Genomic DNA, 12,968 nt, shown 5'->3' on the forward strand with positions numbered 1-12,968 from the left:
CATGTATTATTGTTATAGTTTGATAGTCACCAAAGTGACCAAACTAGAATGTTTCACATGCATAAATAACAATTTATCCATAGTATTAAAATGCCTATAAAAATATTAGATGGATAAATTGTGTTTACTAATCATTAGACTTTCAAGATTTACTCAAAGGTAAATCATTAGTCATGATTAGTGAGCATAATCAAGGTATATTAGTATTTTAACAAAATACGTTTGTGTATCCAAAGATATCAAATGTATTTACTTAGAAATATCTTATTCACCTAATAAGGTTAATATATGACATTTATTTATGATAATGTATAATGGTGCCTACCAAAGGGAGAACTACTTTATATTTAATGTTTTAATATTTAATCTATTAAGAAATTGATTATGAGCATTTATCATGATGCAACTATTACAATCTAGTTACAAGCATCATTTGTTACTCTATTTAATGGTTTGAACTTCTCAAATAGAATGAGCAAGTCAATTTTCGCTTAGAGGTTTTAAATCTTAACTTGGCTCTATTAGAGAACAAACATGTTGCTCTTACAGATACAAGTAGTGAGAAGGAGAGGTCATATTATACAACATAGGAACATAGTAATAGGTTGTCTTATGTTTATTAAGATGACCATTGCTAGCAACATTAAGTCAACCATTTTACAAACAGAAAGTGCAAAAGAATACATGAATTTTGTGGAATAACGTTTTCGTTCTGCTGATAAGTCACTAGCTAGTACGCTAATGGTAGAGCTCACGACCATGAAGTTTAATAGATTGTAAGCTATGCAAGAGTACATTATTGAGATGACTAATATTGTAGCAAGATTGAAGTCCCTGGGATCAACTATGGATGATTCCTTTCTAGTACAATTTGTCTTGAACTCGCTACCTTTTGAGTATGGGCCATTTCAAATTAACTAGAACACTATTAATGATAAGTGGAATGTGAATGAATTAGCCAGTATGCTTGTTTTGAAAGAGAAAAGGTTAAAGAATCAAGAAAGTCACTTTGTTAATCTTGCTAGACACAAAGTTGGGAAAGGAATGAAGGGAAAGACCACCAATTTAAGAAAAGAAAAAGGTCTGCTAATGCTTCTCAAGCTAAAAGTAAGGAACGCAAAAAGGATAGATGTCATTTTTGCAAAAAAAATTGACACTATCTAAAAGACTGTCTGAAACATAAGGTATGGTTTGAAAAGAAAGGTAATTCAAATATCTTTATATCTTTCGAATCAAATTTAAATGAAGTTCCTTATAATACTTGATGGTTAGATTCTAATGTTAGGACTCATGTGTCTAATATGATGCAAGGATTCATTACGATTCAAACCACAAACCCAACTAAAGATTTTCTATTAATGGGAAATCATATGAAGGCTCCAATTGAGGGCACAGGGACTTACAGGCTGGTCTTGGACATTGGTTATTGCCTAAACTTATTAGAAACTCTCTATGTACCTTCATTTTCTATGAACCTTATTTCTATTTCAAAGTTGGATGGTCTTGGATTTAATGTTGGATTTGGTAGTTTTAGTTTATTTAAGAATGTTAGAATTGTTGGTTATGGTGCTTTTATTGATGGTTTATATAAATTGAAACTTGATAATGTTTTTGCCAATTCTTTACTTACTGTGCATCATAATATTGGAATTAAACATAGCATATTGAATGAAAATTCTATTTGTGGTATAAACGTTTGGGTCATATATTTAAAGAAAAGATAATGAGATTAGTAAATTGTAAAATTTTACCTAACTTAGACTTTAATTGATCTCGGAATGTGTGTGGATTGCATTAAAGGTAAGGAAACCAAACACAATAAGAAATAAGCCACAAAGAGTACCCAATTTCTTGAAATTATACACACCGACATTTGTGGACCTTTTGACACTTCAACTCATAATGGAGAGAAATATTTCATCACCTTTATAGTTGACTTTTCACGATATGATTATGTTTATTTGTGTCATGAAAAGTTTCAATCAGTACATGCTCTTGAAGCTTACATAAAGGAGGTTGAGAGGCAATTAGACAAAAAAATAAAAGTTATAAGATTTAATAGAGGTGGTGAATATTATGAAAAGTATACTGAGTCAGATCAGTGCCCAGGTCTATTTTCTTAACTCGCTGAAAGTTATAACATATGTGCACAGTATACTATGCTAGGCACACCATAGCAAAATAGTGTAGCAAAAAGGCATAATCGGATATTAATGGATATGGTTCAGAGCATGATGAGTAATGCTTTCTTACCTAAGTTTTTGTGGATGTATACGCTTAAAACTACAACATATTTTTTGAATAGGATTCCTAGTAAGGCAGTCCAAAAGACACATTTTGAACTATGGACAGGGAGGAAACCTAGCTTAAGGCACATGCATGTTTGGGGTTGTCCAGCCTAACTGAGAATATATAATCCACATGAAAGGAAACTAGACTATCAAACAACGAGTGTTTACTTTATCGATTACCTAGAGAAATCTAAAGGGTACATATTTTATTGTCCAAACCATAGTCCAAAAATTGTGAAAACTGGTAATGTAAGATTCATAGAGAATAGTGAAGTTAGTGGAAGTGATGAATGCCAAAATGTGGAAATAAAGGAACATCATGATGAGGTAATAAAGGCAATCAAGGTAGATGCCCCTTTACCCATAATTGTTCCTTCTTCCACTATTGTACCAAATGTTGTTCTTGGTATCGAAGAACATTTTAACAATACTGAACAAGTGGTTAAAGAAACACTACCTGCAAGTATGAACTCACAAACAGTTAATGCACACCAACCACAAGAAACGATATTAAGAAGATCTCAAATGACAAAGAGATCAGACATTTTGGATGATTATGTGGTGTACTTGCAAGATTCAGATTTTGATGTTGGAATCGATATAATCTAGTTTTGTTTTCACAAGCCATAGAAAGTGATCAACTAGATAAATAGATTTATGCTATGAAAGATGAGTTGAAATCCATTGAACAAAACGATGTTTGGGATCTCGTTGAGTTGCCAGAAAGTTGTAGAAGAGTAAGGTGTAAATGGGTTTTTATGACCAAATGCAACTCAAATGGTAACATCAAATGATATAAAGGTAGACTAGTTGCTAAGGGTTATACTCAAAAGGATGACATTGATTATAAAGAGATATTTTCGCCTGTCTCAAAGAAAGATTCACTAAGGATAATCATAGCATTGGTGGCTTAGTATGATTTGGAGTTATACTAAATGAATGTGAAAAGAATCTTTCTTAATGGGGATTTGGAGAAGGAAATCTACATGGAACAACTTGAGGGTTTTTCCATAGAAAATAAAAGTCATACAGTGTGTAAACTTAAGAAATCAATATATGAATTTAAACAAACTTCTCAACAATGGTACATTAAGTTTAATGATACCATAACATCTTTTGGATTTAAGGAAAATATCATTGATCGATGCATATACCAAAAGGTCAGTGGGAGCAAGTTTATCTTTCTAGTTTTATATGTTGAAGACATCTTGCTTGCTGCTAATGATTTGGGTATATTACGTGAAACTATAGTTTTTCTCTCAAAAAATCTTGAAATGAAAGATATGGGGAAGGCATCTTATGTGATAGAAATTGAAATATTTCGTGACAAATAATAAGGAATGTTGCGATTGTCTCAAAAAGCCTATATTGAAAAAATTCTAGAGAGATAAATGTTCAGCTCAAATTGCTCCAGTATAGAAAAGAGATAAATTCAGGCTTATGCAATATCCAAAGAATGATATGGAACAAAAGCAAATGGAAGCAATTCCATATGTTTCAGTTGTTCACAGTCTTATGTATGTATAGACCTGCACTAGGCTGGACATAAGTTTTGTCGACGACATGTTAGGCAAGTATCAAAGTAATCACGGTTTGGATCATTGGAAAGTTGCAAAGAAAATGCTAAGATACTTGCAAGGAACAAAGAATCATATACATAAAATCCAATATTTTAGAAGTGTTTCGATACTCAAATTCAAATTTTGTTGGATGCCTTAACAATAAAAAGTCTACATTTAGTTGTTTGTTTCTATTAGTAGAAGAGGCAATATCCTAAAAGAGTGCATAACAATCTGTCATTGTTGTATCAATTATGAAGGCATAGTTTGTTGCATGTTTTGAAGTCACGATCCATGCATTATGGCTGCCGAACTTTATTTCAAGGTTTAGGGTTGTTAACACAATAAGCAAGACACTGAAAATTTATCATGATAATTTTATAACAATTTTTCTCTTCAAGAACATTAAATACTCAAAAGGTACCAAACACATGGAATTGAAATATTTTATTGTTAAGGAGAAAGTTCAAAAACAGAGAGTGTTAATTGATCACATTAAGATGAATCTCATGATAGTAGATCCCTTAACGAAAGGTTTACAACCAAAGTTATTTAAAGAACATGTACGTAGAATGGGATTTGGTTGTAATTATGATTAATGTTTGTGATGACACTCGGAGCTCAATGATATGTTATACATTATGTTTCTTGTTTCTTATGTTTGTGTAAACAAAATTGTTTTCAAGCAAACAAGGAAGTTTTTACAGACATTATTATGGACCATTATGGAATCTTTATGATGAGTTGTAGGTGTTGTGGTATATGGAAGGAAGTGTACTACATTAAATGGTACATGATCGCTATAACTCACACTAGACAATGTCATGTTATGATATTATGTTATCAACCATTATCATTATAGTAATTAGGCCAAATGGGAGAATGTAAAAATATATTTTCGTAATATGGCTTGATTAGTGGGATTAGTGGCATAATGGGGTAATGAAAGGCAGTGATTATCTTGATAGGAGAAATTGTCTGCAACCGTTATATAAAGCGGTTACCAGTCTTCTCTCTTCTTATAAATTGATAGAAACCACAATCCATCATTAAAGTTAATTCTACAACTAAGTCCAAGAGAGGGAAATTGATATACCGAATTAGAGTATGCTCTCAAGAAGATCATGACATCCTTATCATCAGTCAATTCGGGTATTCAATTTTATTTTTCAACATGAAATCATAATAATTTCACGATCTTGTTTATGTGTTAAATGTTTAAGAAGCATACAAATTATGATGACATGTTTTTCCAATTGCAAATAATAAGGCAAAGTATGATGTGTTAATTGCCAATTCTTCGTCCATGAGATAGGTGTTTCTTGCTTCAAAGTTCACAATGACTCCTAGTTGGTTAGGGTTTTTAAGAAATTTGGTGCCAAACCTATAACAACCTATATTTTTATTTTTTATTTTGGGAATAATTAAATAAATATAAAAAATATTTGATTTGAAAGAAAATAAAAAAATAGCTTGAGCCTATAAAATTCCTAAAAATGAGTTTATAACGGGCCAGGGTGACTTGACAGGTGTTTTACTAGTTAAGTGGTGGCTTTGGTGGGTAATGGTTGGAGAAAAGGGGTGAAAGTGAAATTTTGAATGAAAGTTAGACTTGGGAAACCAAAATTTCAAAATTAAATGGCAATGTTTCAAAACTACATGGAGTAGTTTCAAAACTAAAGTGGATAGAAAATTGGGACGAAGTTAGTTTCAAAACCAAGGTTTTGTTGGAATACCCACAGTATATATAGAGATTACAACAACAAATTTATGAACCCAACAATAACAAAGATAATATGAAACAACAACACTGCAACTGGAACGATAAGAAACAAGTGGGATGGCTAAGATCAAGTCACTCCTAAGTGTTGTCTTGAAGACAAAATTGCTTCGCACTGGCAATAAGTAGACTCCGATGATTGCCTTAATAGGATGAGATCTTTTTCGATGGAACAACAACCACGAACGATCGGAGCTGACAGAAATCAAAACGACACTTGCTCTCAGGGACTTGCACAAAGAAATGAAAGGGACAACTTGAAATCTTAATCGAACACTTGACAAAGGCCCAACTATATATAGTCGAAGCCCAGGATGCCGAAACCATAAAACCAACCATTAAACTCGTAGAAAATCAGCAAAAGATTGGAGAATTGGGAAAAACAGATCAGATTTTTTTTAAAAAAAAAATATTAAATAAATTTGAAACCATCGAGTAGCAAAAATATATTTATATTTTTGAACTGAATCAACCGAACGAACAGCGGTAGTGTGCACATGTGGGTAGAGGCTTGTCCACTTACAAAATTTGAGTGCCCCTTGAGACCTAAACCCAAGTGCAATGGAGGGGGTATTTATTCCCTTGGAGCCTCTCTTATCCCACCAATGTGGGATACAATGTGCGCACACACACACATACTTACACTCACACAGAGACACTCAATAAGTTTCTAGTTTTGAAACTAACTTATTGGAAGCATTATTTTAAAAGCTAAATAGCTACCATAATATTACTTGTATGTTGGTGGTGTTAGATTGAAATAAATTGATAAGTTTGAGTGTTGAAATTAGGATTTAAGTGGGTATTTTTCACAAAAAAAAAAAAATTAAAAAATTGAGAAATAGGATGAAACCTGATGACCAAGATAGGTTAAGCCACCTAACTCTAAGTTAAAAATTAACCCAAAGACACCCCCAAGGCATGGTGCAGGTGGTTAAGCTCCCAAGTTTCCTTGGGAGCAACAGGAGTTTGACTCCTAATGGAGGAAAAAGTGCCCCATTTGGTGGAGTATGTCCGTTTGAGAGTATATAAGCCTACGACCGCATCAGATTTACTCGGAGGCCGAATAATGAGAAAATGTCATTCTCCTCCAAGACTAAGCAGGTGAAGCCTGGACACTTAGATTATAAAAAAAAAAAAAAAAAAAAAAACTAACCTAAAGGAGAGCCAAATTCTCGTTCAACATGCCTCTAGCCCCTAGTCAAGAAGAACATGTATAATGTTGAGAAGCGGTTGTTGTAATATATGTATGGTGGTATAGGTAAATTGACTAATCAGAATCCCCATTCGATTAATCTAAGGATAAAAAATATTTAAGAAATTTCATCACTAGAGAATCTCATCATATATTTTTAACACCTAAAGAATAAGACTCTCAAACAAGAAATTTAGTTACTCATTCATATAACAAATTGGAAAGGTTAATGAATAATGATAAACTTGTATTTTATCAATAATATATACAAAGATACATTAAATGTATTTATTACATATACCAAATATCATCTAAATCTAGTATTAAAACACATCACTAACAGAGATTTAAGTATCGAAACACAATTATTAGAAATAAAAAAGCTGATTGAGAGCTTTAGTGGTGTTAACTAGTTTTAGAATTCAGCCAAACACCCTCTTAATAATTCAACTAACAGAGAAAAACAGATTTAAAGAAGCAACATAGAAAAATAAAATTTAGAGGTAATTTAAGTATCCAAAAACTGCTATTGAAGAAGGAAAAAAATACATGACCAATAGGAACATTTAGAGGTAATGCAAAGTATTAATTCTACTTACAATTACAAAAATTGCATTAAGTTTTGACTGGCATAAGGTTCCAATGAAATAAAATTTACAAAATTATACAGATTATAATATTTATGAGAGAAACCTAATATGGAATTATAACAATTGATAAGGATTTAAGGAAATATAGCATAAAATAAGGAATAACACATAATATATAATAGAAATTACATCATAAAACCTAATAAGGAATATGTAGAGGTATAGGTCACACATAAAGCAAGGCCAAAAGAACCCAAAACACAACTTTGTTGGGAAACAGAAGTTATGAATAGTGAGAAGGAAAGCAGGATTTCACAAGAAACTGGCAACAACAGGTGTTTGCTCATACTAGTCCTAGTTGAAACCTCAATTCAACTATTTGATAAAAAAATTAGATTCTTGAAACTTCTTTAATTTAAATGTTAGAATCTTGAAGCTTTTTTAATTAGAGATTTAACTTTCATTGGAAATGTTATTGAGTAATTAAAAATAATATTTTTTATTTCCCTAATTTTGCAACAATTATTTTTATTGCATAATCTGTCAGTAATTTGTAATAGATAGTTTTTCATCGCTAATTCTTGTCAGAAATTTAATTGGATAATTAAGAAATATATTTTTACTTTTCTAATTTTATGAGGGATATTTCATCACAAAATTAGTCTCAAATTAGAGATAGAAGTTTTTGAGCTAGTAATTTCTATTGAAAATTTAATTAAAAATTAAAAATATATTTTTTTATATTTTCCTAATTTTACCACAATCTTTTTAGTCACAAAATCATTCGCAAATTAGTGACAACCATCTTCCTATTGTTAAGTTCTATCAAAAAATTTAATTCAACAATGAAGTTTAATTTTTGTTTTATGTTCGTTATTTTGTAACAATTGTTTTCATCGCAAAATCGATCTCTAAATGACGACGAAAATATTTCCATGTGAAATTAATTGCAAAACCCAACATGTGAAATTCAGTCAAATTTTTTTACGAATGACACTCTCCATCACAAAATTTGTATTCTTAATTGAGTCACAAATCCATTGCTAGTTAGAGATGGAATATGTTCATAAAAAATGTTCTATCACTAATTTGTTGTTTTCTCATAGTAAACCAAGGAAAACTAATCACAAATATGTTAGAAAGAGACAAAAAAAGGGAACCACCTACTAGAATTGCAAAGTAACCTAATAATAGAACTGAAATGGCTGTAAAAAATGAGATTTTATCCCCTAAAAAGAGGGACAACCCGAAGATATGTCCCCCTAAACCTCAATGACTATTTTACCCTTTGAATTGACCTTCAAGAGAATCTCAATTGGGGGTAAACGTGTCATTTGGTCACCATACAAAAGCAAGAATCCAAAATATATCCTATCATGTTGAATTCCCTTATAAGCTTGAGAGGAGAAGAGAATGCTTGTTCTTGAAGGTTTTGCATAAGTCTTGGGTTCTTCAATAAGGTAAGAAAACTTGGTTAGGTTTTCTAGCTAGACTTGATTTTGTACGTGGCTAGGAAGATAACTTATATGTTTGTATTTGAGTTTAACGTGGTTTTAAAGGGTGGAGCTCACTAATTTAAGGATGTCTAGCTATCAAACCCACTTTTTGTAAGTTCACTTGAACCCCCACCCCCTTTTCCTTGTTAACATTGGTCTCGTGACATGTGTTAGTGGTTTGTGTGATTGCATTATTGCTTATCGCTACAAAATTAGACTGAATACAAACCACAATCAAACCATCAATTATACACATAAACACAGAATCTTATGTGAAAAATTCAAATTGAAAAAAATCATGGGTAAAAATAATAAAATATCACTAAACAAATAATTGCTAGTATAAAAGTGATATTGTCACACGATATAATTCCATGTGACATGTACACTTATTTATAGAGCTAAAATTATTTATGGATGTATACATAAAATCATATCTTGATCAGAAGATAATTTATAAGGATATTTCTCCAAATGTGATAAATCTCACATAAAATCAAATTTGACAACATCATAATTACAGTCAAATTTGAAATCATAATCACGATCAAATTAAGAAACTCAATCACAAATAAATTAAACATTGTTGTTAAAATCCCGATTTTATGCGTACGATTTTACGATTTTACGATTCGAAGACCCCCAAACGATTCAAATCCCATGTAAAATCCAATTTGGGATAAAATCCTATAAAATCTCGATTTTACATGTACGATTTTACGATTTTACGCTTCAGAAATCCCCAAACGATTTTACGATTCAAAGACCTCCATTGATTTAAGTTGTAATTTAGAGGATGCTTCCAACCTCTCAATGTCACATAGCATCTGACATTGGAACTTATGCAATGAATTGTTATATTTTGCCTCTAAATTGGAACTTGATTTAACATTGATTGCATAAGTTCCAATGTCATATAGCATCTAACATTAATTGCATAAGTTCCAATTTACTTGATTTAAATTATAATTTTTACTTGATTTAACATTGATTGCATAAGTAAATCAAGACAAACAAGTAATTAATTAATGGACCACCCAACTCCAAATCGGGATATTATTTGATTTAATCAATGTTAAATTAAGAAAAAATTACAATCTAAATCTAATAGAAGACGTTGGAAGCATCCTCTAAAGAATTTTAAGCTATATTTTACCTCTAAATTACCTATATTTTGCCTTTAAATTGCCTATACCAACCTGTTAGTTTTTGAGCTATATTTTGGAAATATCATCTTTTGAATTATAATAAAGAATAATTAGGTTATTAAATGATATTAATTCATTTTCTACAAAATTATGTTATTATAAACATATATTTACAAAAATTAAAGGGTATTTTTAATTATTTCTAAAATCTTACGATTTTACGATTCGATTTTACGATACGATTTTATGGACCCTTTATCGATCCCACTTAAAATCCCGATTTTAACAACCTTGAAATTAAAATTTTGAGTTATAATTATAATACTTACATTTGATATATATATATATATCAACACTTGGACTATGAAGTTGGGATCTAGTGACCAGAATACCCAAGGAGAAGCTATATTGTCAATAAGAGATCGATGCAAGAAACCTTCAAAGAAAAGGGACCAAGGAGGGCATTTTGGAAAGATGGAGAGTTGAATGGAAGTCTTTGCATTTCATGGTTTGTGTGCTTACAACTTACAAAACTTTAAAGTTAAATCTCATCTCTATCATTTCATATGATTAGGGAGAAGGGGGGGTTTCAAATGGCGAGGCATGTTAAGAGCTTCTCACATACTTAGTTCATGCAATAGTTGTCTATTTTAATATGTTAGGATTTATGATTCAAAATGTATTTTTCATATAATTGATATGTTCTGTTTGTATGTTTTTTTGTTATATATTTGGGTTTCATCTTATATTCATTTAGCTAACAGTTTAAATGTATATATGATTGATCTGCTGATTATTTTGTGAGCCAAATAGCCATTGGGTCGAGATCTGTTTATGAGGCAAGCCCATCTTTCATGTGGCCCATGCGTTTTGCCTAAGCCCAGCCGATTGCCTATTGCTATATAAGGGCAGTTTCATGCCCTAATTGTTCTAGATCGGCTATTGCTCTCTTTTGAAACCCTATGTTCGGCGCACTCAAAGTGAAACTCTCTCTCGCTTGTAAATCCTTCTCTCATTCGATTGGCTTCAATTTGTTGGTAAGATCACACAATAAGGTTGTATTGCTTTAATCTCTGTTGTTGAATCGCCTGAGGCGTGAGAGATTTGGTGTAACTGATAGATCAGATTCTTGACACGATCTTGAGATCAGTAGAACAGATCCTATACTTATTCTTGTATTTTGTTTTTGATTTCAGTTGATGTATTTGCAATACGTTTTTGTTCTTGTTGTGATCTTGTAATCCGGTTGTAACCGAAAGCTATTAGTGGATTGACTAGAGGCGGAGCCTCTACCGTGAGTAGGATCTATTGATCCAAACACGTAAAAGCTTTGTGTTCTTGTGTTCTTTACTTTTCTCGATTTATGCTTGTTCTTGGTTGGTTTGGCTGATTCAAACAGGGTTAATACATTAACAAGTGGTATCAGAGCCCTAGGGATTCAAGATCCAGGCCGAATCGTTTCTGATCCAAAGGTAAATACGAATATCTTTTTTCAGATCTTCGATTTGGTAAGGAATTTCGCGTTTGCCTTAATTTTGCGATCTGTTTTGTTTTACCCTAAATTCATAATCATTACTATTTTTCAGTAATTGTGTATGTGTGATTTCTGATTTGCTTAAATTCCTTGTCTCGAGTTATTTAAAGCATGCTCAAATCTGCTTGATTCCTGTATCTTTTCTTTCCCTAACTCTTTCTGAAATTCTTGATTCTGTTTATCATCTAATAAGTCTTTCGTTCCGTTTTGACCTAATATTGTATTGATTTCTTGATTTTGTTTTTAAATCCAAAATTGTTTTTTCTTTAAAATCAGTGTTTAAATTCTGGTTTGTCCTAAAAGGATTTAGTGAGTGTCTGATTGCACTGCTTATCTTGTTCGATTCTTGATTAACCTATTTTTTAGCCTGTTTATATTTTTTTTCTATATGGCTCCATCTAAATTGGAAGTAGATAAGTTTGATGGCCATGGTGATTTTAGCATGTGACAGAAAAAGATGAAAGCAGTGCTTATCCAAGATCGGTGTGCGAAGGCTCTGTTGGAAATAAAGAAGGAGAAGGATAAGCAACTCTCCATGACCGCCCAAGAAAGGCAGGACATGGATGAGATGGCTTTTTCCTTGATCATCCTCAACCTAGCAGATAATGTCATGCGCCAAGTAAATGAAGAAGAATCAACTGCAAAGGTATGGTCTAAGTTGGAGTCCTTGTATATGGTTAAGTCTCTAACTAATAAAATATTTTTGAAAGAACAATTGTTTGGATTTAAAATAAACCCTGCAAAAACCCTAGAGGAAAATCTAGATGAATTTAAAGTGATTACAATTGAATTGGCCAATGATGATGAAAAAATTTCTAATGAGAATCAAGTTATTATTTTGTTAAACTCTTTGCCAGAAGCTTGTAAAGATCTTAAAACAACAATTAAATATGGTAGATCTTCTTTGACCTTAGAAGATGTGTTGTCAGCTCTTAGATCTAGAGATCTTAAAGTTAAGAGGGATAATAGGTCAAGTCCTGCAGAGGGACTGCAGGTTAGTGGTCATGCGGATAGAAATGCCACTAGGGATAAACCTATGACTGGAGGGTCAAGAAAGGGATACTCAACAACCAAGATTTGCTGGTACTGTAAGAAAGAAGGTCACTTAAGGAAAGAGTGTTTTCAAATGAAGAAGGATCTCGAGAAAAATAAAGCTAGAGAGGAATCAGCCAACCTGCTTGATGGTTATGAGAGTATTGAAGGTCTGTAGGCTTGGAGTCTAGGCATTAAAAGGCTAGGGGACATTGGTCATAAGAGAGCTGTTAGAGTTAAGCATGTTAGGCATGAATGGATTTGTTTAGGTTTGTAACCTAGAGGGCTGTATAAATCCTGTTTTATTGTATGGGGTAGAGTTTCCCATAGATGCCTGTGTCTT

This window comes from Diospyros lotus, chromosome 2 (genome assembly GCF_014633365.1).
Source record: "Diospyros lotus cultivar Yz01 chromosome 2, ASM1463336v1, whole genome shotgun sequence".
Lineage (NCBI taxonomy): Eukaryota > Viridiplantae > Streptophyta > Magnoliopsida > Ericales > Ebenaceae > Diospyros > Diospyros lotus.